The sequence below is a fragment of the Ammospiza nelsoni genome, chromosome 4, assembly GCF_027579445.1.
Source record: "Ammospiza nelsoni isolate bAmmNel1 chromosome 4, bAmmNel1.pri, whole genome shotgun sequence".
Classification (NCBI taxonomy): Eukaryota; Metazoa; Chordata; class Aves; order Passeriformes; family Passerellidae; genus Ammospiza; species Ammospiza nelsoni.
In genome coordinates this window covers 48,470,978-48,498,313 of record NC_080636.1, presented here as the reverse complement: position 1 = coordinate 48,498,313, position 27,336 = coordinate 48,470,978, and the positions used below count along the sequence as shown (strand labels likewise).

The 27,336-nt window shown below is 38.4% G+C and overlaps 1 protein-coding gene and 1 long non-coding RNA gene across 3 annotated transcripts in view; one reads left to right on the top strand and one right to left on the bottom strand.

Moving 5' to 3' along the window:
• The window catches only part of LOC132072202 (uncharacterized), a 28,312-nt gene extending 1,975 nt beyond the window's left edge, over positions 1 to 26,337 (bottom strand). Inside the window, exons 1-6 of one of the 2 annotated variants that reach the window (XR_009418297.1) lie at positions 26,279 to 26,337; positions 17,890 to 17,929; positions 7,484 to 7,555; positions 6,729 to 6,969; positions 2,703 to 2,820; positions 1,067 to 1,134 (exon numbers count right to left, since the gene is read on the bottom strand). This is a non-coding gene — a long non-coding RNA (uncharacterized LOC132072202). The remainder of the gene's footprint in view (positions 1 to 1,066; positions 1,135 to 2,702; positions 2,821 to 6,728; positions 6,970 to 7,483; positions 7,556 to 17,889; positions 17,930 to 26,278) is intronic. The other variant, XR_009418298.1, reaches the window with a different exon arrangement.
• The window catches only part of SYNPO2 (synaptopodin 2), a 76,846-nt gene that overhangs the window by 873 nt on the left and 48,637 nt on the right, over positions 1 to 27,336 (top strand). The gene's annotated exons all lie outside the window — the stretch shown is intronic.

Genomic DNA, 27,336 nt, shown 5'->3' with positions numbered 1-27,336 from the left:
AAATCAGTGCTCACTCCAGTGCAACAATGAAGATTTGTCACGGTTATGAAGGCTTATGTAACTGTATGGAGCTGCATTCTGTTCCCTTAGACAAGAGGGACAAATTTTGTTCAGAGCTCTGAGCTCAGCAAAAAACCAGAGGCTGAAAGAGTTCAGGGACTGATCATCATCCCATGAGCTCTGCCTCGTTAAACTGAGGGAGAGAGTTTAAAATGTGCCTTATCTCCTTCCAGTATCTGGGTAATGCACTACACTGAGTGTGTTTGTTTGACTTTTATATGTGCTTTCCATCAGTAGTTTAGTATTTAAGCTGTAACTTTCTCAGGCTGTCAATACACTTGGTTATTACTTAACTTTAATTACTGTATCAGTCAACTTTTTCACAAACAGCAGAAACAATAAATAGACCTCCTTTTATAGGAGAAGGTACTTTTAGCTGCTCTGTCAAGAAAAGAACATCTTTCACTATTCTTTTCACTTATTTCCAGCCTATCATATTAATCATATCCAATAACAAAACTGTGATTTATTGAGGGTCTGAATAATTTTTCTCATTTCTGTTAAGTTTTTTGTTTGTTTTTCCATGTGTTACAAAACTTGAAATTTTTTTCACTTTTTTCCTACCAATGGGCAACTGTTGGGGTGCAAGTAAAGCCTCTGAGAACAGATGGCAGTAGACTCCTGCCATCTAGCGAAAACTTGTAGCTAGAGCTTTAAAATGGTAAAAGGCAAGTGGCCTAGATTACATAAAATCAAAAGTAAAACCCACAAGATCCTGACTAAACATTAGTTTTCCTGATAAAAATGGTCTATTCCAGGGTGAGTTGTTTTTTTAATTTTTCATGTTCACATCCTAGACTGGGCCACTTAAGACTGGGTTGGGACTTGAGGTAGTTGTACCTTACTTTATTGTATTTTCAGTAATACATAATATTTTCTAATGACAAAGTCCCCAGGAATATATACTCACGTTCAGAAAATAATAATATGTATTTTTAGAAAAAAACCTCACAGGTACAAGTTTGTTTTCCTGTGAATGAAAGGGAAAGCTCCAGAGGTTGCTTACCTTTGTTAGAGCAGAGGGAAGGGCACTCAGGTACTGGTCATGTGTGGAGAAGTGATTGTGATATAGATCTAAAATGGAGAGGGATATGAAATGAAGGGAAATGAGATAATCCATTAAAATATGTCAGGACACAAAATTCCCAAATTCACACTACCTACTCTTTGATAAAGGAAACATTGCTTTTAAAGCTGATGGGATAAGTCACTGCCACTCACTGCCAGAAGCAGCTTTTACCAGTTTTTTTTAATGCCTTTTTAAATAGTTTTATTACATGTATAAAGAATATGTAAACCACCTCCCCTCTGCCTAGCTCCTAAAGCATATGTTCAAGTAGCATTCCCACTAAAATCCATGAGTTTTGCCTGCAGTATAAATTATTGTCTTCCATTACCAAACAAAATGTTAATGGAGAGATAAAGACAAACCTTTTACCAAAAAATATCACGATACTTTTTCACAAGTACTTTTGCAGACAAAACAGACAACTTTCATCAGCAAATAATTTTACAACCACTAAATTAGATTCAAGAACTTTCAGTAATATTTAAATGTGAGATTGCAAGAAATGGATTTTTCTGAACTATGAGAAAGTATCATTCTGCTTGTCTATTTCAAACCCTTATTCAAGATATAAATTTGACTAATTTTCTGTAGATGTATAAGAATTTATATTTATTTATATTTAACAATTCTCCTCCTCTAAACCCTGTCTCTGTACACCAACTTACTTTGTGAAGTCCAATAGTGTTGCAAATAATGAAAACTTATTTTCAGTTAAAAAGAATTTGCATATCCTATATACTGCTGCAATATAAAATAAAGTATTTTAAATACTATATGCAAACGCTCACTGTGCTAAGAAAGTTATCTAATAAATTGATGTTTTTTTAAAAAAAAATTTAATCATGAGTCCAAAGCTAAGGAAAACAGTGGTTGAGTGTATCCCTTCACTAAAGCATGTCAGTGCTGTGCTGTAGGATGGCTTTCCCAAAGCAGGAGATGGGAAATCTCAGTGTAGCAGTGACCCTAGAAGGATAAGTATTCAAGATATATAAAAGCTAAGCAACGCATGATGTCCTTTCCTCTTTACCATAAGATACTTCAAAGAATATTTTTAAATGAATATCATTGTGGTTTTTCTTGAAAATTTCTTTGCAGTTTTTAATTTAAAATATATAGAAAATAATGGCTGATTTTCTGAACTAGCATTTGAAAGAAAGTCCTGTGACTTTTCCCTTTTAATACTTAACAATAGTTAGCAGTAAAGTTATATCCTTAAAGAAGCATCTCTTCTGCAACAGGTAATTTAATGGAGTTGTCCTATAGATGATTAGATTTATATTCATCTGCAATATGACTCTATTAAATAATATTTGCAAGAGAGGTAGATTATTCTGAGCATATTTGTTACCTGCACCAAACAGTAATTTGATGGACTCACTGTTTGTATCTGTCAAAGTCTTGGTAATTCATGTTTGGCAACTTAACCAAATAGTTCTAATATTTAAGGGAGGCAAGTTGCATGACTCTGACCTATAAGCACTTCAAAGGAAATCTAGACCCGTGTACTAAAAGTAAAAATGAATGGTTGCTTACAAGGAGGCTTCTGCTACTGCTTCCCAAATTGTAGCTTTACCTTTGGCTCAGTAATGGCATGTGACAACTGGCTGCCTGGTCATTTTAGACTTGTGCCCTTGTCCATCAACATGCTCAGATTTCAAGTCTTAGTTTCATCATTTTGGATTCATTGCAACCTGAAACAGAAAGTGAAACTCAAAGACTTGGGAATAACCTGAACCAACAGTGTGAAAAGTAATATCTGAATATGATTACTTAACACTGGACGTAAACAGAGGTGGTCTATGTTGTGGTAGTTTGGCTTTTTCTCTGCATTTATCCAAAATACTTGACACATACAGAACAACAACAACAAGAGGTTTTCATCAAGTTGATCTCTACAATTTGTCTAGTGGAAAAAAAAAATAAGGGAGTGAGAGATGTTAGCACAGTTATGCTCTGGATCCTGAGGTAAGGCAAAACACACCACTGTCACATATACATGTGCAACGTATGTATCAGCAAACAGTTGGACTATCCACAGAAAACATCACAGCTGCTGGGTTGAAGGAAACCTTTTTTAAGTTGTCATACTCTTAAATTGCCACCTTGCCTGCTCCCACTTGCAGGCAGGTAAAGGAGGTTGGTGAAAGCAGGATCTTCCTCTCCAGTACTGCTGGAACTGCATTTCTCAGCAAGCTGGGGGAAGGCTCAGCACTGAGCTAACACCACCTTGCTGATCCCACTGAGTTTGTATCACTTGATATCTTAAGCAGGATTTCAGCACAACTTTATGCAATAGCAATCAGCAGAACATGTTTAAAAGGTTCTTTTTGAACTTTGGCAGTAAAGGAGGGGAGTTTAGAGTCAACCTACAGGATTTTAAACATAACTTGCCTTACTTGGCCTGTATTTCAAACTGTTTGTTTAAATTTGCTGGCTAATACATTTCCAAACATAGTTTGTTTTTGCAGCCTGGACAGACTCTTATTCTCAAATTCACCCTTCAGACCATCTGACAAAGCTGCTATTTGCTGATATTCGGAAAACCCTGTAAGGCATATTTACATATTCTTTCACATAAGGAGTTATGTGGAAGATTGTGGGTTTCTCCATCTTTTCTGGAGAAGATTTTGACTGCATTACAAGCCTTGACCCAATTTAATAACCAATAGATTTTTGCATGTGTTTAGATGACATAGTTCAGCTTGTATTTAAGTAGATTACCAAATTCCATTGACAGAATGGAAGAAGCTGGGCTTTCTGGAGCTTAACTTAATTCATTTTGCAAAACAGAGGAACGAAGTAAGGTTCCTCAAATCTAGCTAAAATAGACCACTGTTAAATCACTTTTTTCTGAAAAATCTGCTAGTGCTAGTTGGAAAGATAATGAAGAAAAAAATCCATTTACCTTACCCAACAAAGGTTTACATGTTCTTCTAAAGGTTAGGGCTCTGTGTTCCCTACTTCCAGGCTTTTGCATTCCAGCCATTGTGCCAGTGGAAATGTTTAGCACTGGAGTACCATCTAGTTGTTTAAAAGCTGCAGGCTGAACTAGCACATGAGTGTATAGCCCATTTTGGATATACAGGACTACATACCAAGCTGGTTTTGGCATGTTTCCCACAGTATTTAGCCAAATACAAGCATGTTTTGGATACATGGTATTATTCATTTGTGCTTATTTCCAACTGATGCTTTTCCAGCTCTCACACTAGGCGAGTTTTCAATGGAATAGAATGAACACCATAATTCACACTGATTTAAACTAAACAAACTAAAAAACCAAACAGTGTATCCCTACTAAATTAGATTAGCTGCTTTGTATAGAGCTTGGCTTCATTTTGTACTTTCTTTGCTGAAAATATTTAAAATACCCTGCAAGACATTATTACTTGTCATTGTTCTGTGTTTTCTGCCATGGCATTCTTATTGTGAATGTGAATGTAATAGTAAGACTTCTGGCCAAGTTCACATTAAAATATCACAACAGGAAATATGATTTACAGAGTCCTCTAGGATTGTGTCTGATTGTTTAAGAGGACACAGTTAACAATTCATGCATATCATGGAAGGTTTTTCTTTCAAATTCAGAACTCAGTGTTCTTCCTATTTGCAGCAGAAATATTTAGAGCAGAAATTACTTTAAGGGTCCATATTTCATAAATTAAATGGTTAGCACTCTATAAAGAGAGAAGGATTAGCAGAGATAGCTTCAGCTTTAAGAGGAACAATTCTGTGCATGGAATTAGCTACGGACAGAAATGATAACATTTAGACTGCAACCAGTACTCATGAGCACTGGCTGGAACAAAACTGGCAGTAAAAAACCCCTGGATATCAGCTTGAAGGTTTTAAATTTCAAATCTAAAGTACACAAGTTACACAGTGGATTTTTTTCCCTTTTCAGTAATTTATCCCATCTGCACCATATCATTAGAATCTGTAGGGCACAGTCAGTGGGAATTTTAGGATCAGACTAACACACATTTAGACTGGAACACTTCAGTATGCACCAAAATCAAAGTGCTGTGTTTTGGTTACTTGCCAATACAACCTGGTATTGAGCATGAAGGCCAAAAATCTTCAAAACACCTCAGGACCTTGCTCTCAGTGAAGGGCTAAGAACAGTGAAAAGTGGCTGTCTTATTTGTGGCTTATGTTGAAGGTAAATTCTAATAAAAACCTGACTCTAAGCTTGCCAGAGACAACTGGCTTAGACCCCGAGCTCTCTACAATGTTCTGCAGTCCTGGGCACAGCACAAACTGTCCCTCTATTATTTAGCAGGGAAACTGTCTGCAAGTTGTCATTCTACTTTACAGAAATAGATTTTGAATCCTTTAAGGATCTTTGTTTTACATCTCCTTCCTACATCTGGGACTGGGCACTGAATGCATGGGTAACCTTTTCCTTCAAAAGAATTATGTCATCCTGGACTGAGTAGCTGTGGAATCATTATTTTATGAACTTGCCTTTTTGTAAGTATATTTTAGAAATATGGTCCTACTTAGCAAACTGGATGCTTTGGGTTTTGAAGCATGTTTTATATTACAACTGATTAGCAGATGAACTGGTGATGGGTCAAAACTATGAAGAAAGTAGATAAACTGTGGTGTTCTATACTGCTGATTTCATTTGATACCTTCTCCATAGCATAAACACACCATGTATGGCATAAATTGCTGCAATATTGAATTTCTAGAAAGTTTCTGAAATAAAAATAATGTAAGACACCATATGTCCATTGTGGCTCTTGACAGCAACAGAAAGAAAAGCAAACAGAATGACAGGGGAGCATAATTCAATCAGACTAAATTGGCCTTTCTTAGCACTCTCTGCAATACAGGAAAATCAGGAGCTGTTTGTTGTCTGATGGCAAAAAGATGGCAAAGCTGAAGCTCTCTTTTAAAAACCTAACAGTTGAAATTTCACTAAAGGAAGCCTTAACAGAGGAGCTACTTTTTAACCCATGAACTCATTGGGAACTTTGCCATTGACTTCAAAGGGCAAAGGATTAGACATTAGTATGTATAATATAGTGCAGTTATTTAATTAGAAGCAGATATCATGAATAAAAATCCTCATTGGGAAGAGTGTAGGAGATTTTGTTTTGGATCTGTTTAGCACAGCTTTCTGTGTCTAGTAGAAGTCACTTCCTTCTAAGGAACAAAAAACCACCTTAGATTTGGGGTATTGTGATAACAAGGTTACATAATGCAACTTTTATTCGAGTTATTTGGTAATTATTTGATATATTTCTTTTCCAATCTCTTTTGGAAGTCTGTGTGAGGACAAAGATACTCACTTGAGCTGAAGGCATTTCAATCTGCTTATTTGTAAGAGAAAAAAATGATTGCTAATAGTACAGAGTAGACTGACATCACTAGAAACTAGAAGCCATGAATTCAAGGACTGATAATATATCAGTGTAAGCTAAGGAACAAGTTTAGGCATTGGCCATATCCCTCAGTTGCAAATGTTTACTGGTTGAAGGCACTCCTTGTAACTGCCCTCTCGCTTTCTTTAGCTCTGCCAACAGACTGACCTGTGTTGGATGAATGGTATTCCCCAAACAATTTAGATTTCAGGACTTTGTTCACTCACCTCATTTTGCCTGACAGCTCAGGCAACAGTCCTAGGAGCAGTTTATCTGTCAGGTTTGAAGTGCAGAAGCCTCCAGATGAGGAGAGGAAGGAGGAAAGGGAGAGGAGTGCCAGGCAGCTGGGGGTGACACTTTTCCAGCAGGCACAGGTGTGGCTGGACAAGTCTGTACCTCCTTGACACACCCATCTTGTAAATGTGTCTCCAACAGTTTAAGTGGCATCCCTTTGGAAATGCTTGGCATCTGTAAGAAAAGCACCTCCATAGAGAATTGTGCAACAGTAACTGCAATTGTTGTCTGTGCCTGTGTAATAGGAGGTGTTCCCAAGATGTGCTGCTATCTGTTGTCATTATATGGCAAGAGTTCTGTTGTCATTGTTGTCATTACATTGCAAAGGTTCCACATTGCTAGAGTTTCGTGCCTCCTTGATGTTTCTCACAGACAGCTCCTCTAAGCACTGACTCTTTCTTCTCCTCACAGCAGCCAGCTGACTCCAGTTCCCCTCAGCCAACCAACCAGCCCACTCTTTTATAGCACTCTTCTTGTTATTGGCTACAGCTGTGGCCTGTTAAAGTCAGGCCTGCTCCTAATCTTTAGTAATTAACCCAGCTGCAACTCTTTAGGGGTTAAGATTACTTTCTACACTACCTTTATTTACTTATATTCTATCCCCCTACAGCTATCAAGGGGAATCACATCATGAGTTCTGACATCTTTATTCATCCACCACCACTGAAACAGTCATCTCTCTACTTACCTTTATAAATTCTCATCTTCTCTGCCAGGAATTCTTGCTCTGCTTTCTCTTATCATTCTCTCTGTAGTACTTCTATTTAAATACAAAAGTACAGCTACTTACTTAAACATCGGTTTTAGTGAATTCACTGCAAATTGTGGGAAAAAATGCCTCTGACTTCAAATCTTGTTATGTGGTTAGAACAGTTCCCATCACTTCCAGTGATTTTCCCTTGGACTGAAAGAAATACAGGAAATTTTCTACTTTCATGAGCTCTCTCAGCACAGAAATCTCTGCACTACTAGAGCTTAACAGATGTGGCTGGAATAGAGTGATCAGCATTTTGTTCCACAAATTACATTTTCCTATTCTGCAGAGCTCACTTCAAAGGCCAGCTGCTATAAGCCACTGATTTAATTACAGAGGATGCATATGGAAGTAATCTGAAAGGGATAAATAGCTTTCTTTATTATCATATATTCATAATGAGCTTTCTGCATGCTGAAATAATACTTGCAGGATGGATAGTGTAAGACTTGCTTGCAAAATCCTTCAAATTAGGAAAAATATCATTAAGCATGGATGTTATAAGCAAATTCCAACATGTGAAGCTATTTAATGCCTAAGACCCTCATGAAGGAGCAGCTGTTAGACATCATTCATAGAAAAAGAGACCAAAGTTTGAGAATTTTTGGCTTTCCAAAAAAAAAAGATATCTAGGATATTAGAAGTATTTTACCTAAATTGTCAGTCAGTGGAATAAGTATGTTATATATATACTTTTATATATCTATAAGTAATATAATATATGCTGATCAATATAAAATAAGCCATTCACAGAAGTAGAGAGTTTCATTATAGAATGCATAGTAAGATTACATAGCTTTTGAAACAAAATTTTAGTATTAAAGTTGTTATCTCATGGTATTCATACTGTTAGTCAAAGCCAGTCTTTAGATGCATTGTGCATTTTTGGGGGTATCTGAGGGAAGGTACCTGATATTAGAAAACCACAACTAGAACACTGTTTCCTTTGGAGCCCCCCAGTCCCCTTGGCAAATGAATTTGCAGTGTGCCTTTAAGTCCACTTTAAATAATCATCTTTTCGTGATATTGACATTATTGATTATCACTAGATGGTGCTCTTCACAATCCCCAAAATCATAGGTAAGTGAACATACAGACAGTTCTACCTTGGAGAAGTTTTCATTGAGAGGTTTAATGTTTTCTTACCAAAGCTGAAAGTATTGTTTGGCTCAGCTCCCCTCAGACCACATAGCAGAATTAATGCCCTCAGGAAAATTTGTATATAAACCAAGTCAAGAATCACAGAATAGCAAATTAATCAAAATCATAACATCAAATTAGTAATTCCAAATCTTCTTTTCACTTCTACTTGTAAGTCCCTAAACACAAATAAAATGTAATCCCCTTAAGGAGGGCTCCATAAATTTGTACTAGGGTTTGACTTGTGGTTTCATAACACTACAGTTAGGACAAATTTTGATCTTAGAAAAAACCTGACTAAAAATTATTTCAGTAGTATTGCAGAAGAAGGAAGCAGCTGTAATCCTTTAAAGAGAAAACAAAAGTGTTTCTGCATCTATTATGAACATAAATAGTAATATTATGAACATTAAATAGTAATATTACACACAAATATTGTGTGTACATGCAGCGAAATAACAGTTAAAAAGAGTATGAAAAATATTATCTCAAACCTCAGTTCCTTGCAGCCCAATATGACGACAGCCTGAGTAGACAGGGCTGGGAGCCCTGGAGGTGAAAGGACTCTCCCAGGTCTCACATCCAATTTAAAACAAATTTTGAGCTATATTAAAATGGTATTTTTAATAAATTCCTCATTATCCTTTCTCTGCCCTCACTTTTAGTCATGACTTCAGTCTGTAACACTAGCTCTTCATTTTACTAATTTGATTAGGAATAGACTAACATGAAGTACACCAAATACAAGACTGCATCATTGGCCAGCCACGGTGTTGGAAATAGACCTGAGTTTTGCAGCTTAAGCCCGTTTTTACTCAAGTAGTTTAAAATTAACAGATCAGTAGTACAAGTGTGATATAACTAAATTTTTCATGGTTGAATCTTCCTTTCAAGGGCCCTGATGCAGCTCCTAAATATGCTACATTTTAAAGTCAGTTTTCACATCCCCAGGATAATGTTACCAAAGCATTTCTGATTTCATGACACAATTGTGACTACAGAAGGGGTTTGACTTTAAAACCTCTTGTCATTCTGTTTCAGTTTTCTTCCTCTATATTTACAGGAACAGTGAGAAACAATCCAATGAATCTTAATGTAGTGAAAGACCCATGAATGCTTCTTTTTCCGCATTGGCGAGAACAGTACAAAGGCTACAATAATTAAGCCTGAGGAGGTAGTTAGGCCTGTGGCCTGTCATTGTTTTAGAGTTACACTATGAACAAACAGAGCACTGAAATGCATGGCCTGAGAACAGTAGTACCCAGCCCTGTACCAGCTTCCTGGGTCACTCACTGCTTGTTTGCTTCCAGGCCTGATTTGCATAAGAGGCCTGGAAAAGGCAGAGGCTGGGAATTAGCACAAATTGATATGGGGTGCTATTGACTCAGGCAAAAACTAAAGATGCACTGACCCGTTCAAATCAGACTCGCATTTGGGCCTCCGGATTCCTGCATCATCCAGTGCTGAAGAATTAAACTATGGCATGGTTCAGCAGCTGCTGGGCCCTGGGATAAAAATAGACAGGCAGAAATGGGATCATTTTGGCATAATCAGCTGCAACTGCAGAGGGTGGGAAGGAACCCTTCCTCTTGTGGGAAATGCCTTCTGTTTGGGTGTTGCTGTAGGCAACAGCATGGCAATGGAGCTCACCTAAAATGAGAGCCAAACCAATTCTTTCCCCAAAACATTTTACTGATCCAAATACTTTTTTAAAGGTTGAAAAATACTTACTGTTCCATGTTTGTGGGCAGGTGTGTTCCATCAGGAGCAAGGAATGTGATTTATTTCAGTGACTGGATCTAATGTGCCAGATGCAGAGCCAGTGATGGACAGCTGTAGGAGTTAGCTATGGCCTCAGCCCCACGCAGTGCCTCTCTTGTCTGATAAACACCTAAAAAGCTTCTTCCAACAGCTGTCCATCAGATCATTATGACAAGAAAGGATATGTTATGAAATCCTCTCTGCTTCTAGAGGTCTGTGGTACTACAGAAACCACAGACCAGTGTCCACCCATAAGAATTCACATAACCTCATGTTATACCTGCATGTCCCTTAAAGCAAAAATTGCACTTAGGCCCAAGTAAGTTTAGTTTCATTTAAAAGTTTTCATGAACTTCTGGATTTCTTCAGCTTTACATTTGCAAGATGCTCTCAGGCCAGATATTTTCATGTGCTTGGGTTTCCTTTTGGCCATTTAACTTGGCTCACAGAGGCCTTTTGTACCTCTAGTTTCTCCATTATTTGAACACATTTAGTCCCACCCTAAAGCAGTATCTCAAATACAGATCCTGACCCTACTGCACTTGGCTGGTTTTGACTAGTTTCTCCCACGCTAAAAGAATGTACAATCCTCTCCATCACAGTTACATTAAAACGCTTTTGCTGTGCTTTTTCAATTAATTGCATAAGTTAATAAGAAAAAGGTAAGTTTCAGGGCAAAATAATAGTGAGAAAAGGAAACTGGACACTGATTTTAACACTGAATTTAATTTATAGAGGTGCTGGCCCCTGACATCTTTTTAAAGACTACACAATCCTTAAAAAGTATGCTTCCCAGAGAAACTTGAGGACATACCAGCAGTTCATATAATAGGAGCTTTCTCTCAAAATTGTATTAGTAAGAGGTGTCAGCAAAGTCTTCTGAGGCAATCTGACTCAGTTTATCACCTTTAGATGAAAAAGAGCACTGTACATGTTCACATTCCTATTCAGTTGTTTAAAAGGTCACTCCTGACCTTCAGTCAGTTTTTAAATTACTCCTTACATCACCAGCAGGCTGAAAACTGTGGCTATAAGAGTTTCTTAAAAAGCTAAAATCAGTGCCATATGATAAGGAGTTATACAACCTATCAATTTTCAATGTACATAGTCATTTGAATTGTTTGGAAGCACTTGCTCAGGAAACAAATACAAAATTACAGAACTAATTCACATATAAATGTCTTTCCAGTTAATACCTGTGCCTTCATGTTCCTCCTGGCATCTACTCCTTTTGTTTGGTGCTTGGCATTTGGGAAAATGCTGCAGATCAGGGCTGACTTAGACATTACCAGGGGCTTCCTTACACTCTTTGGAAAATTCACCCTAAGCTGTCATATTGCCAGGTGTTCCTTCAGACTGCTTTTTCTCCCAGAAATAAGTTCTGAAGGCAGCATAGTGCATTTGAGAGGAGAAGGCAGTGATGTCCATTTCCTATTCTGCTTTTGGATCCTGGTTTAAAGTTAGTATGTGACCTTTGTTGGGAGTTGACACACTTTCCTCAGGGAAACGTCACATAGAGGATTTTGGATTTGTAGCTGCCAGTCTTAATTTCAGAAGCACGTACAAAAGGTGCCTCTGAATTGGTACAAGATGCAGTTATTTGGTGATTTTTAGACTGAAAACTGCATAGGAAAGCGAGTCATGAGGATGTCGCACTGTTTAGGATTTAAACACAGTAAGGTTACTTGGATATTCCACAACAATGCAGCCAAGTCAGATGCATCATTTAATAGTTGAAAAATATGCAGGAGATCTTGGAGCAAAGTTGGAGCAACAGTAGCCACACAAAATGAGAAGGGATGCTGCTATGCTGGACTAATACAGCTTGGGCTATCTGGAATATTTCTATGACCATGTTGGGGTGAAATCTGACAGCAAGCAGGTTTTTTATGGCCACGTGTTAATCTTCTTGGGCAGGATAAGTTATTAACTTAAATCCTCAAAATAAGCAGCTCTTTCATGTGCACCTATATTTTCCAGATGTATGATACAGTCAAGATTATCCTGTGCATTTGCATGTGCTTGTTTCTTTTGTTGTTATTTTTAGAAAATTCTTTAAAATTATTATTATTCTAACATCTGAGTAAGATTTGAAAATATTTTTTAGTCTCATAGCATTTTCCTGTTGTGTTTCTTAATCCTTATTTCTATTATTCAAAGTTTTGGAAGAGACCAGGATTTAATTTAATTAAGCAAGTAGGAATTTTGTCCTAGTTTTCACTCATTTGAGGGATTCAGCAACATCAGTAACATTTATCTGTCACATTTAGCAGTATGGTTTTATAAAAATTACATCCATGCTAAAAATAAAAGCTGCGCCTCAACATAAATAATAGCACTTCAAATGGTGGTGTTTTTCAAGGCCCTTCCTCCTTGACAGAATCAGTGCTACACAAAGTCAACACTGTGTGTTCAGCACGAGGCCATTCCCTGCTGAGTCCATCCCTCAGCGATCCTGACAAGAAATGTGCACCTGCAGGTTCTGACCCTCTGTGGGGATCTGACTTCTAAAAAATATTTTCAACTACAGTTCCAACTCATGCCTATGATCTAATGGCATCAGTTGGCCTGCATCCCTTTGCTCTGTGAAAGGTTTGTTAGGAAAACATTACTTGAGCTCCAGAAGGAGCACATCTGGCAGGGCTTGATATAGCATCGATGCATTTCATCCTCTGTCTATGCAACTGCAGCCTTGACTTAGCAAATATCCTAAAGCTGGCTCAGATCTTAGACAAAGACCAGGAAAGTATTTCAGGATCTATCTGGGATGAGAGATGCCATATTATGTTTGGGTTAATATATAAAAATAATAATTCAGAGGAAGAAAATGAAATAAAATCATAAAACACATGCCAAAAGTCTGCTTGAAACAATACTCCAGCTTCTTATATTAAGAATTGTCAAAAATGGCAGCATTAAAAACAACTCAAACTGGCTCCTTCCCAAGCTCCATGCCTTTTGGATTTCCTTAAAAATTTCAATCTACAGTTTCTGAATAATGCAACCATTGTAATTCAAGGACGCTCCCCTGCTGGTTTTGATTAATTTATTTAAACAACACAGAAAAAGTCTGCTGTAACTCCTCTGGTAACATAAATCCCTTTTACAAAGGATTCTGTTGTCTCCACCTCTCTAATAAACTATAGTGTCAGGGGTTCAGAGCTAAATGGATGGCAATACAACTTTAAAAATTCATCTCTGCTTATGTGCCTGAATTAATATCTGGTTTTTGTCCCCTTCAACCTTTGACTAATTTATAACTCTATTCTTACCTTCCTACAGAAGTAACAGATCCATTGAAATAGTTTAGTTTGCACGCAATCACACATTTTATACTTTAAAAATTAATATCTTGAAAAGAATGTCAGATATCTTAAAAAAAAATCCCAGTAGCCCAACTTTTTAAAACTTACTGTGGTTCTCCTGACAAATGCAACTTTCCTTAGAGTACCAGCTACTGGAATCTGGTGCTTACCCAAGTTCCAGCTTCCATTAAAATTAGAATAAATTTCTGGATGCCCTGGATTGCAAAGTAATCTCACCCTCAAGGGAGAAAAAACCCAAGTAATAAGTAATCCCAACTTTTTAATGTTTTATTCTTTTTTCATGTGGTACTAGAGAAACTGGCACTTGCTGGTTGCAGAGCTAATGGAATAAGCCTGGCAAGACCATGGTCTGAGAACAAAATGCCCAGTGAGGACACTTAAATACCTGTTACAGTTTCTAGGGACAGAAATGGAGTAGCACAACAAAGCTGCTATTAAAATTACAGTGGCTTTCTGAGGTTCATAGACTGTCACAGCAAATTATGGCATGCAGATATTTTCCCAAATCCTAAGAGCATATGTATTGTCTAGCATTCAAGCAGCATGATTCCTTTTGGGAACCATACAGCACTTGAAAAGAAATTGCTGTTAGCTTACTTATACAATTACATACTCTTGAACTGTTTCCATTTCACATAAATATTAAATACTCCTTTGTTTAAACTAATCGATTTTAAAATAGTCTATGAAAGGAAATCAAACAAATGTCAAGCTGTTTCTTACAGATTTCTGGTAAACTTGCTGCTCATTTGACATGTTGCATGTGTCGTTTCAACAATGACCTTATGTGTGAGTGAATATACAGATGCTTTAGGCTAACATTAAACAATGTTCTATAGCTAGCACTGTTTTTGTAGTCCAAATAAAGTAGGTAGTGTTTTTATAACTATCAATTCTTGGGTTATGGAGAATGTCTTCAAATAGAAACAGAAAGAGGTTTATCTTTACAAACAGGTCTCATTCCCTTAAAAGGAAGTTGTTCTTTTTTTCTGCTGCTTCTTTGGAGAACTGACTACAAACTGGGAATGGTTATTGTATGAGTCATTTGGGAAGAATAGCTACAGTGTAAAAAGTTCAGAAAGGATTTTTAATAAAACCAAACCAAATTATCTTCTCTTTTGGGCATGATAAGGATAGTTTGAAAGAGCAAAATATGAAGTTTTTCAGAATGCTGTAACTCAACCGAATACTGTAGAAGAGAAGGGGGAAAAGGTCAGGAAAGACTAAAACATTCAGCCCTAGCTTCAGTTCTATAGATAAGACAGAAATCCCTTTTCTTAAGGAAATTTTAATTTACTTTATTCTGGTCTGGTCTAGTCTGGCAGTGAGCTCCTGCATGCACCCGGCAAATCACTGGCTGCCAAAACCAGACATGGAGCTGGGGAATGATCTCCTACTCAGCTGTGGGGCCAGTGGGACTTTCCTGCTGCAGCCCATGTACTCAGGTACTTGGGAATTCCCCCAAACACCAACACTACCAGTTGAACTGTTAACAATTATAACATTATTCCAATAAAACAACACTGATGCTGTGCACAGGGGAGACTGCAAATAACACAAGGAAATATTATTGCATTATTCCCTGCACTGTCTTCCCTGCAATGCCACAAAGGATACAATAGTAAAGTTAGGACAGAAAAGCTTCTGTTAATGTTTATGATTCTACATCCTTTCCTTACAGCCCTCATCTTAGTTTTTCCCAGTTTTAAACATGAAATCATGTCTTCAGCATGCCACTTACTGTTCTACTTCTCTCAGTGCTGCAGCATTTGAGTATCCTGCCTTTCAGGGGTAGAAACTGGGGTTATGTCTCATAAAGCAAAGTTTTAACAGGGTTTGTTAACCCTGTTATCATCTTAGGAACATGCACTGAAAAGTGCAGGCTTGCTCATGCAATAGCTGGGTCAGAGATGCTGGCTGTTTAGCAGGTGCTCCATGCAAAACATGGAAAAATGCCATTTTCTTTCCAAGTTCAGCACTAGTTATTTGCATATTGCTAATCTAGCAAGAGAATTTTATAAAATTTTTATTTTCCTTCCCCTTAGTGTATATACAATATAAAGGAATTTTTCCCTTGTAGTCAAGCCACATTCCCTTAAATTTCAGACTATTAGGTAGGTTTTGTCTCAAAGTTCATTTCCAATGTTGTCCATTTATATAAAGTTTCCCAAAATGCTAGTAGAAATTTTTTTATTATTCTCTCATGCTTGAGGCACTATGAAACTTTTCCCTGAGTGTTTCTCCTAAGATTAGTTCAACTGAGGCTGAAGTTTATAGAAAGTGACCAAGTGATTTCAATGGGAGTTTCACCTTTGGAAAGCAAAATCACAACTGTAATTTGGCAAGACTATTGACATATCTGGACTCCTATTCCTAGGAATTTTACAGGAGAATGCTGAATATTTCAAACTGCCATGAGGCTAACAGCATTTGAATCTTCTGAACATATCTAGAATGTCCTGCACTCTTCAAGACAAGTTTAAAAAAAAAAAAAGCTTCAAAACCCTCTTCACCCCACTTCCAGCTTGCTCATGTTGGACCATTTGGGAATGCCCTGGGCCAAACAAAGTTCACAGATGTGTCACAAGCACTCAGTTCTTTCTGCAAACCCAGAAATAATGACTCTGTGCTTTACAGTCTAGCCCAGGTTTTACAGTAGAGCTTAGACATGCACTGCTGATGGTTTATGAGGTACCTTTGATGGTGGGAGATCTCCAGGCAAAGTCATAATTTACCACTGCAGTAGATTGTGGATAGACAAATGATAGAATTTGGCTATTTTAATAGATTTAAAATATATATATATATATTTTACAAATCTCACATTTTAAAAACATGTGGGTGAAGCTGTTGTTGCTGCTGCTGCTGTCCCAAAGTGCTGTTCTTTGTGGGGACCTCAGAGGTTGCTATTTGGGAAGGGTCCTGCTGCTGGGAATGGGAGGCCAGCTGGGACAGGAGGCTCATTCTTGACAATAGTCTGGATAGTGTTCTGCCTGATAATGAGGGGAGTGATATTTCAACAGGCTGCAGAAGAGAGCCTGCAGTGCCTCTTTTAAAGGCCTGCCCTGGACCTGGTTGCCAGGGAGCTGCAGGAGGGCAAAGGCTGGCAGCAGAGAGGGAAATTATTCACTTGAATTCAATTAGAGTGCATCAGTAGAACAAAGTGAACTATTAAAATAAACAGTTTCCCTAAATCAGAAAGGGTTATGACCACAGAAATTGGAGCCTTTACAGATTTCTTTACACCATATTGAGCTATTCATGCTTTCTGACATGAGCCACTGCATTGCACAGTTGCAAATGTGCTGAGGATGGGACTGTGTTTAGGCTGGCACACGTGGCAGGGACCCACCTTGGCCATCTTTCAGAATCACAGATACAGCAAGGCACTGCTTTGCCCAGAGACTGAGGAGCTGCTGCCTTGGTTTGTGATCAAAGGGAACCAGCAGTAGCAGCAGCAGAGAACGGGACTGAGAGCAAACCCTTCCTTCCCCCTTCTGCTGAGGGCTCCTGCTGAACACCTGCAGAGAGGGCAAGGGCTCCTCTGGTGGAATGGCTCCAGATTTTCCAAATATCCTGATCAAGCCTGACCAGGATATAACCCTAATGGAGTAGAAACAACCCAACACTTTGCTAATGCCTTTGGATATCCTGGATCAATTTTCCTCTAAGTGCTACCTAATTGATTTAATGAGAGCAATTTTCTTGATTTAAAAGGAAGCATCCTGAGTATTTCCTGGACTGCAGATTTAATTTGTTTGGCATTGGTATAGGTATTCATCAGCCAGCAAACACCTAGTATTTATTTCTAACAGCCATTGCACTTCATACTAAAGGCAGAGATTTAGGAAGAAACTGGGTGTGAGGAAGTGCTGCTTGCAGTTGAGACAAGTGGGCTCTTTGAGCAATACAGGAATGCATTTCCCTACTGCTGAGACTTCCCTGATGGCAGCTTTTGCAGATACTCATGTCTAAGTGAAAAAACTGAGTAATGCACAGCAATAGCTAGAGAAGAGCTCCTACTGCAAGAGATTGCTAGCTCATATATTCAGGGCAATAATACAATGTTCAGCTAAAACAACAGAAATACTTTCAAGTGGAATAAAGAAGTACCTTGGCTTTTAGGTGGTATTCTCAAATTATGATTTCCTGCCTAAAAGAAAAAAGGATAATTAAGATAAACACAAGGCAATGACAAGAAATAAAGGAAACAATCTCATAAAAATGACAGGGCAGGAAGCATCATACATTTTGTATATGAAAAAAGACTCCAAAGGAAGTGTAGTGGTAGTCCATAAAAATGGACTATCTCAAACTGCTGTGGAATTTGCAGTTGAGCTCCCATTTCCTTCAAGGCTTGAAAATGACAAGTTCCTGTAAAGCAGCCTCCTCAAAGTTGCAAAGGCCAATGGTTTAGTTTATATTTTTCCTACTGCAGAGCAAATGACTGACAGAGGTCAAGCACACAACTTGAAAGCAAAGTCCTTTCCCCAAGTCCCTTTCCTGCTGTTGCCTCCACTTAGTGTTCCACTCTCTTGGTTTCTGAGTTCTCCTATGCATTAGTTGGCAGCCTCAGCTCATAGCAACACAAATTTACACACAGCACCATCAGAATTCCAACTTGGTGTATTTTGAAAGCCTAAATTTAAACCAACCCTTATGGAACAAAACTTATCAAATACTTCTGCTGGAGGAAAATCTCCATGTTCATAATATAAAATATCTTTTGCCTGCCTTTTTTGCACTCAGGAGCAGAAACCTAAATTGTTTGAAATGTTTTTTTCTTCAACTAATACCTTTTTTGGTTATGGACTAGTGGTGCTGACAAATATCCAGCTCTTGCCAGGAGCTAAACTACTAAATGTCAATCTAGTCCATTTTTGACAGTACACATGCAAGATATGGCCACAGCTGTAAAACAACATTTTTAGCATGCTCCTTAGAATAGCTAAAATCAAAACTGCAAGAGAAAGCACAGCCAGTTTCAAACCTTGGTGTATAACAGCAATAATTATTTCTGAAAAAAAAAAAAATAGCCTGGTGCACAAAACAAGGGTAACAACAAGTTCTAATAATCAAAGTGCACTCTAGTGGAGTTAAAGATGGAGTACAAAATACAAAATCAGAAATATTATTCAAATTTCCTAGTTTGACCCATTTTAAACTCCTGCAATGTGGGTGAGAAGTCTGTAATATTTTGTGCTTATATATTTTGAGGCATTTGGATGCCAGGATCTAATTCTTGGCTTGGGCCCAGGACTGCTCCAGCAAACTCATTTCAGAAACACCAAGTGTAGTTTTCATAGTGATGTGGTCAGCAGAACTGATTAATGGCAATGCAACGTGCTGAAGGGCTCCATTGGAAGAGCTGGTTCCAGTAATTATTGCAGCAGCTACAAAGAGCTGATGAGGGGCAGGGATGAGTTATGAATCCACACAGAATAGTCCCAGATTACAGCCCAGGGCCTAAACTTATAAGTCAGATACAGCTTTCTCTGGAAATAGCTAGGATTTGGGTTTCCAACTACTGCTCTTACCTGCAAATCTGCCTTTATCACAGCTGAGTTGTTAAGCGGATCAGTTCTGAACACATTTTGCAGTCAGAACCTCATCTAATGTCTCCCTGTCCCTCATCCCTCTGTGGGCTCTGACACCCACAGTGTGCTCCTCTGATTTCCTTTTGCACAGACACATAAGCACACAACTTCCACCCCTGAATTATACAAGGGTAACTGGATAATTATCCAATTAATTGGATAATTACTTTGGTCTAGGAAGCTGTCTTCAAACACCTCATATTGCTTGGTCTACCCTAACTCCTAACCTGGGCCCTATTTTCTTCTGCTCTCTCCTTTGTTTTCTGGTTCTTTTCTTCTAAATCCTTCTACATACATCAACTACATCAATTCTGACATCACCTGGGCTGTTAGGGTTGTCTTTTTGGTAATTTCTACCAGGGGATACAGCTCCACTATGCTTCCCCCTGTTTAATGGTATATACATGTCTTTCCAGGCACTTCCATTCCTTCATCTGTCAGGTGTTTTAAGGAAGGGAACTCAACAGGCAGGTTTGAAAGAAACCATTCCAGGTAAAGGTACTGGGAAGCCCTGATGCATGATGAATACAAAAGTTCAGTCTGGGATTGTGAGGGTTATCAAAGAGGGAAGAACAGTAACTGAAATGTATTAACTGCTTCACTACAAACACTGTGTGCACAAGAAGATGTAAATGATGATAACAGTAGATTACACTTGGTTCACAAGACTTCAAACATACTCAGTATGAAATTCTTTCTCATTTATGCAGCTGAGCAAATTTACTTCAGCCAGCAGGTGGGGGGTCTAAGAAAACTGTTTGGACTATAGAACAAGAAGGCATCTGCACAGCTGAAAGAGCTTTGAAGACATGCCAAATTTATTTCTCTCAATAAGGTTAAAGCTTTTCAGAAAAATCCTAGTATTACTTCTACTCCTTACACCAAATAAACCCCAAATGAAAACAGCATCAGGGACAGCCATAAAAGAACTTTTATGGCCCTACAGACAAAGTGTCCCAAAACAGAATAGTATACAAATGAAATACTGAATAATTTACATGTTATCTATTCAAACAACCATCAGCCAAACACGTCTTTGAAAGTGTTGATATGAAATACAGAAGTTGCCTGTTCCCAGCAAAAATCACCTATAGATGCTTGCAAAGAGCAACATCCTGTTACAGGATGCTATTACTGTTATGCTTCAGTACTTAACTAGCCTTGGCAGGCAGAAGGAAAAACAAAAATATACTCACAATCTGGCAATCTACTGCATGCTGCATTTTAGAGCATTGCCATGCAACCATCTTGTCCTATTTAGGAAATTTTTCTGTCGAGATTTCTTTGTCTGGATTCAATAACGTAACTGCAAGCTGATCCAAAATGACAATGAGCTTCATTCCAAGGGCAGTAGGAGAACACAGGCACAAATGCTGCTCCACTGCTTGTCCATAAGGAGGATGCAAAGGCTCTGTTAGGCTCCTAAAGGAAGAAGCCTGATGCTGGCACCTTTCAGGCAGAATTTGTTAGTATTGCTGATTTGCTACATTTGTACACAACATAGTAAAGTACATAAATCTCAAGATCAAATTCTCACACAACATAAATGTTCTAAGCATGAAGCTTGGAACGACTGGATTGTATTCAAAGCTTGGGTGAAAAAAAATAGCAATTCCTCTTGTGCAGCTAAATTTGGAAAACAAGTGATCCCAGGTGTGCTCTGCAGTGGTTTGTGGGCTTCTTTAAGAACATAATGCTACTCAGTGCAAGTCAGGCCCATAATATCCCATTCCTCAACAGTGGGCATTGGGGCTCCCTTGCTTATTAAGTGGAAATACTGGAAAGGTGTTTGGTATTTTCCTTCTGTTTTCTCTGTCCCCCACATTACATAAATCCAAATTTTCAATTTAAGATCACTAGAGATTTAAATTCAAATAACCTTAAATGTGCAACTACCTTTTGGCCCTATCTAGACAATTTCTTGGCCTACTCCTTTTATGATAGTCCTTCATCATTAAATCTTTTGTGTCAAGAGAGGTAACTGGAAATTCCAGGCTTCCAGTTCTCTGTTCAAACTTGATTTTAAATCTCTGTAGGATGCAAGGGGCAAAGCACATTGGAATTTCTTTATGAATCCCAACTAGAAGCTGTGCTGTTAGATCTCCTGTGGCCACTGTGGGGGAGATGGCTCCAGTCCCCACAGAGACATCCAACAATCCTCTTGCTAAGTAACTGGACAAGTAACCATTGGTGCAGGATCACACAGAGTGCTGTCATATGTTACTGCACTCTTATCTTTGAGCTTTTTCTCCTCGGATGAGTTCATTTTTTAATCCTAACACGAATTTGACACGATTTTTGGCCAAAAAACAAGGCTAGTTCTGTGCCAGAAAAGCCCAGGATAAATGTGTCAGAACCTATTTTCATCTGCTTAGTTAAGTCTTACAGAACAACATTGAAGCCCTTCTCCCCATCCAGAGCTATGCCTACCTTGAATGCTTTGTTTATTTGTACTCAGGATAGCTATGCAACAAGGGAACAAGTGCCCATGACCTGGTAAAACTGCATTGTATTAAGCTGTGTCCAACTCTATTTTAATGTCAAGAGACTAAACCAAATGCAAAACCTAGACCAAAACCGTGGAGCTGTGGGTTTCTAATGTTATCTTTATCTCTTTTTTTTTAAAAAAATGATGCTGGGTGGTAGCAGTATTACTGACAGAAACAGCTGTAGCTTTAACTTCTGATCCAAATCATGCACACTAAACTCACATTTGCTTTTTTACAATCAGCTGAAGATGCAGTTGTGATGAATCTTTATCTCCTCCCTATCAGAGTGCAGAGAAAGCATCACCTCTGAGACACCCAAAATGAGCTCTTGCCAGAGGAAGTGTGTGGTACCTGATGAGCTGTGGGTCTGCAGAGGGCTCTGGCATATGTGAAGTCTGTCAGGCTGAGTGTGAAGTAGGTTTGTCTGTCCCTGTATCCCAGTCTGGGATCTGGGAGTACTGGGGAGCACCGCGGAGGGTGCAGGAGCTGCTTGCACACGTTCATTCAGGTGGAACCAGATTGATGAGCCCAAGCTCAGGGCTGTGCTGCAGCCAGCAGAGGCAAGGAGGATGCTGCAGCCAGCTGTGGGAGCAGGGTGAAGTGGATATAACAGAGAACAAATCCAGCCAAGTTTTTCAAGTGTGGTTTGGCCTCAGAACTGCTAGGAGTCATTACTGTGTAATATATTAGATGTGCCTGAACAAGTTAAATTTTTCGTTTTCTTGGACAATGAAACAATATTCCTTCTCTTCTGTACTATAAATTACTGCAAAATACAAATTGAGATATCCTGTTGATGTGTGGGTTTTCTTTCTGGTTTTGTTTGGTTTGGTTGTTATGCCTGGTTTCTAACAAAGCATAACTTTCAGTGCACATTCATGTCAGCAATGGCCTTATTTGAAACAGCAGATCTTCTCAAGGTGCCTCGCAGGGTGGTGACCCTTAATTCCAGGCAGCCCAGCTTAGATTAAAACCACATGAAACAAGTTCATCTTTGTAACCCTGCACTCGTGGATTTTCTGCTTTCCTCAAACACACAAAGAGCCTGCATTAAGACTACCCTAACTCATCTTTATGTTGGTCACGTTTTCTTAAAATTGTCTGTCTCTCACAGTTTGAGCTCTAAACAATTATTACAATCACAAGCATTCCTCGTGAATGAGGACCAGAGTAATTTTCATTTTAAATCCAACAACAAAACCATCTTTTCCTATAAGACAAGATTTCCTGTTCTCTCCTCCTACAGAAGTCAGCTGCCTATCATCTTCCCTACGGTTATAAGAAGATGAAAGAATGTACTGCAAGTCAGTGGCTATGCCTGCCCCTCCCAAAAGTAGCTGGCTAGAGAGGAGAGGAGAAGGAAAAGAAAGGAACATGGAATGCAAGAACAAAACCACAAAGCTCTTTGGGGAATTGAAAATTTTAAAAAAGGGTAAAAAAAGGAGGAAACACACAACTGCCACCACCAGTAACTGCAAAACCCTTATAGAGGAGCTGTGAGGAACCACTATGGCTTCATTTTAAGACAAGATCAACAAATATGATACAAGACTTTTCAACACAATCCAAACCACGGCCACATTCTCATTATCACAGTGACACAGGGCACCCAAATCCAACAAAGACCACCCTTTCTGAATTCTCTTTCCCTCTGAGCAATCACTACCTTCAGTACTGCTGTTTTCTTTTTGTTTAGAGGTCAAAAATCTTGTTGGTTAGGTCTTTCTCTCTCAGGCTTTCACAGAGGGTTTATGGCAAGTTGGTATGATCTTTCATGATCATAAGTTCTGTGATTCCCATCTGAATCCCCACATCCTTTTCTTTCCTTCTAAAGCAGCTGCTCTGATCATACAGGCCTTGAATCAATTCAAGTTTTTAAAACTGCACTGGAGATGCCTCAATCCCATCAGACACTTGTGGAAACTGATTAATAATAACAGCTTTACTGCTACTATCCACATGTACATTTTTTTATCCATCTTTCCTCTTCCTGGGGAAAAAAAGGTCCCACCTAGCACTTTTAGAGATAAATAAATTAAGCATCTCTAAAGTGTCAGCAGATCCCTAACTCCATCATAAATGTTCAACATGTTCAAGAGGAACCCAGAGTGAGTACAAAAGACATGAAATACTGTGTGAGTGATCCTCTAATATAATAGTATTTCATTTCTAAAATCTAGTTGTTTCTAGCTTCTGGTCAGTAAACTAATGCTGATTGTTTTTTTTTTTCTTTGAGAGCACCATACAGTGTTAGGTGCTTTTGTGACTTTCACAGTGCATCCATTGCAATAAGGAGCCATTTCTAAACCAGTGTAGACTAATTACAGCACCTGGAACAAAATCTTGTGTTCTGGATATGTTAAGCACAGCCACAGAAATTATCTTGAGCACCTGCTCTCAAAACTTGTAAAACTTCTCCTTAAATAAGGAAATACAGACAGAAGACTTAATTGATAAAACATCAAAAAAGAAGCCTTCTGATTTACCTTCTGTCCATATGTGTGTTGATGTTTTCTCAAAGTTGTGAAGTACTAATTATCCCCAAGGCTAAAAGCAAATTCCTCATATAATAAATCCTAATCGTAAAGCAACCACTACAGTTACAATACTTTGAGAAAAATCAGTTGATCCTCTAATAGTTCAAATTCTGGCTGCAAAAATACTTCTGTTCATTGAGTAATGAGACAGGAACCCTTTATGAGCCCCTGAAAGTAATTCAGCCTTACTAATTTTCCATCAGAGCTTGTAATCTTGCCTAAACATTAAATTCCAGATTTAAAAAAAATAAAAAGAACCTTAAAACCAGAAAAGTAATTGAATACTGTTTTTTAAATTGTGGTTTCACTTTCTGTAGGAAGCAAATGTTCCTGTGGGGATCACCTGAAGGAATGCCAAATATCCATAACAGACTTCAGCACTGCATTTCATAGAGTAGTGCAAACCTTTTCACAAATAAGCAAGCTTGAAGGAGCTTAGTTCAGTTTTAAATAAGCATAAAATTGCTTTGTTGTTTCTTCAGTTTTCATGCGGAACTAAGTGAAACAGAGCAATTTCAACAGAATTCAGCAAGGAGATTTGTATTAGTTCATTTTAATTCAATTATCAAGCATATAAGCTCTTCATGTGGACAGACCCAGAGAAAGCAAAATTTAAGTTTTCACAGCCATGCTTGTGGTCTTGAAATGTGAAACTATAAAAACCACATACTTCAGAGTTTATAATTAAATGAAGGAAAAGTGTCACCTCCACCTCCTGCTTTTGAACATCTGTAAAAAATAAAGCTAATTTACTACAATATTTTATTTATTCAACATTAGGGTCAGTTATGCTTGTAGAAGAAGCATCTTTGCACAAGCTATATATAGAGCAATTATAAAATATACAGACAACAATATTTGCACTTATAATCTGGAACTACAAATAAGCAACCAACAAAACATGGAGCATTATGCTGTGATAATGTAATGAGGGACAAGGTTTGTCAAAAAATCTTGGAAGATGTGTTTTTCAGATCTTTTGGGACTGAACCTACAACTCACAAACATTGATTCCTACCTACTCTCTCAGCCAGAAGTGGCACATGATGTGAACTAACAACAGTCATAACCTGCTGTCATTACAGTGCAAAGGTTCCACATTGCTAGAGTTTTGCACCTCCTTGGTGTTTCTCACAGGCAGCTCCTCTAAGCACTGACTCTTCCTTCTCACAGCAGCCAACTGACTCCAGATCCCCTCAACCAACCAACCCACTCTTTTATAGCACTCTTCTTGTTATTGGCTACAGCTGTGGCCTGTTAAAGTCAGGCCAGCTCCTAATCTTGAATAATTAACCCAGCTGCAACTCTTTAGGGAGTAAGATTACTTCCTATACTACCTTTATTTACTTATATTGTATCCCCCTACAATAACCCCACAGAGTGCTCAAGCAGATGATTTATATAAATATACACCATTAATTTATACAGCAGCTATCAGCTTAGGCTCACAATAATGCTGATACAGCTGGCTGAACCACAGTGCTCAGAACTGTTACACAGTTACAGTCCTGAAATGCAGCACAAAACAGAACCAACAGGAGTAAAAATTTCTTTGTAAGGATTCTGTTGCCACAAAACTGGAGGTTTTCACAAGCCCTTATGAGACTCTACAAATTAATGCTGGTGGTATTTGCTGTACTGGTCCAAAAAAAAAAAAAAAATCCTCTCAGCATCTAAAACACATGGATTTTTTTTTCCCTTTTACATGAGAATCATAACTTCAGTTCTATCTTTAACCTGCTAAAGTGATTTCAAGTGTCAAACCTCTGTCTGTACTAAAGAATGGGACAGAATGGAAAGCACACAGCAGCCTCACACAGGCCACTGGGGAAATGCTGTGTCCTTGTTATCATCATATTGCAAAAATCATATCCTATACCTTCTTGGTGACTTCTCATGGGCGGTTCCTTGCAGCACTGACTCCTTCCTCACAGCACAACCAGCAAACCCCAACTCTCTCCTCACCCACTCTTTTGTAGCACTCGTCTTCTCATTGGGCACAGCTGTGGCCTGTTAAGGGCAGGGCTGCTCCTGATCTTTGGTGATCAGTACAGCTGCAACCCCTCAGGTGTGAGACTACCTTCTGCACTATTCTCTTACATTCTATTCCTCCACATGTCCTAGTGCCAACAACAATGGAAAGGGTAGGTTTCTGCAGCTAAACCTGGAGCCAGACAGGTGCAGATGTGTTGTTTCCACTGCCATGAGTTTAGATATCCATTTGTAGGGTTTAGAAATGTGGAAAAATGCCAGCAAAAATTTATGTGTAGACATAGTCCAAACTGAATAAAATTTATGCCAGCAAAAATTTTTGTGTAGACATAGTCCAAACTGAATAAATCAACTGCCTGGAGACCCTGTGCTTAGAAACCTGGCCCTCATCTTCTCCCACCTTCTACAACACATGTAGACATGATTGTTTTGGTTTTTTTTGTTTCTAGGAGACATAAGTTTAATAATTTAAGAAAAGATATCACATTGAATACACAAAGAGATGACAAGATATCTCGGGAATGAATCTATCCACATAAAAAAATAAACATTGAAAAAGAGGAGAACAGAGCTGAGTGAAGGAATTTTTAGCAGCAGGAGACTATAGTGCGTAGGTAAAAATGTACAATGATAAAATGGTAAGAGTTAAAAACCTTAGTCTTCCACAGAGAAAAAAAAAGAGAGATAAAAAGCCTGAGCCTTGTTAAACTTTAGAAGTGTAATATAGATGTAAAGCACTAAAAATTATTGCTCTCATCTTATTCACGTACCGCTTTCTACAGAGTTCAGGCAGTGCCTTTACATCAAAGAGAGCTGGAATGAAGCCTGGTCTGGCAGCCTGGGGTCTGGCTGAGCCCGAGTTCCCTGTGGATTTCTAGAAGTGCTGCAGCCCAGAGCTGGGCTGGCATGCTCTGGTTGCCAATCACCAGTTTATCTTTTAGGGTA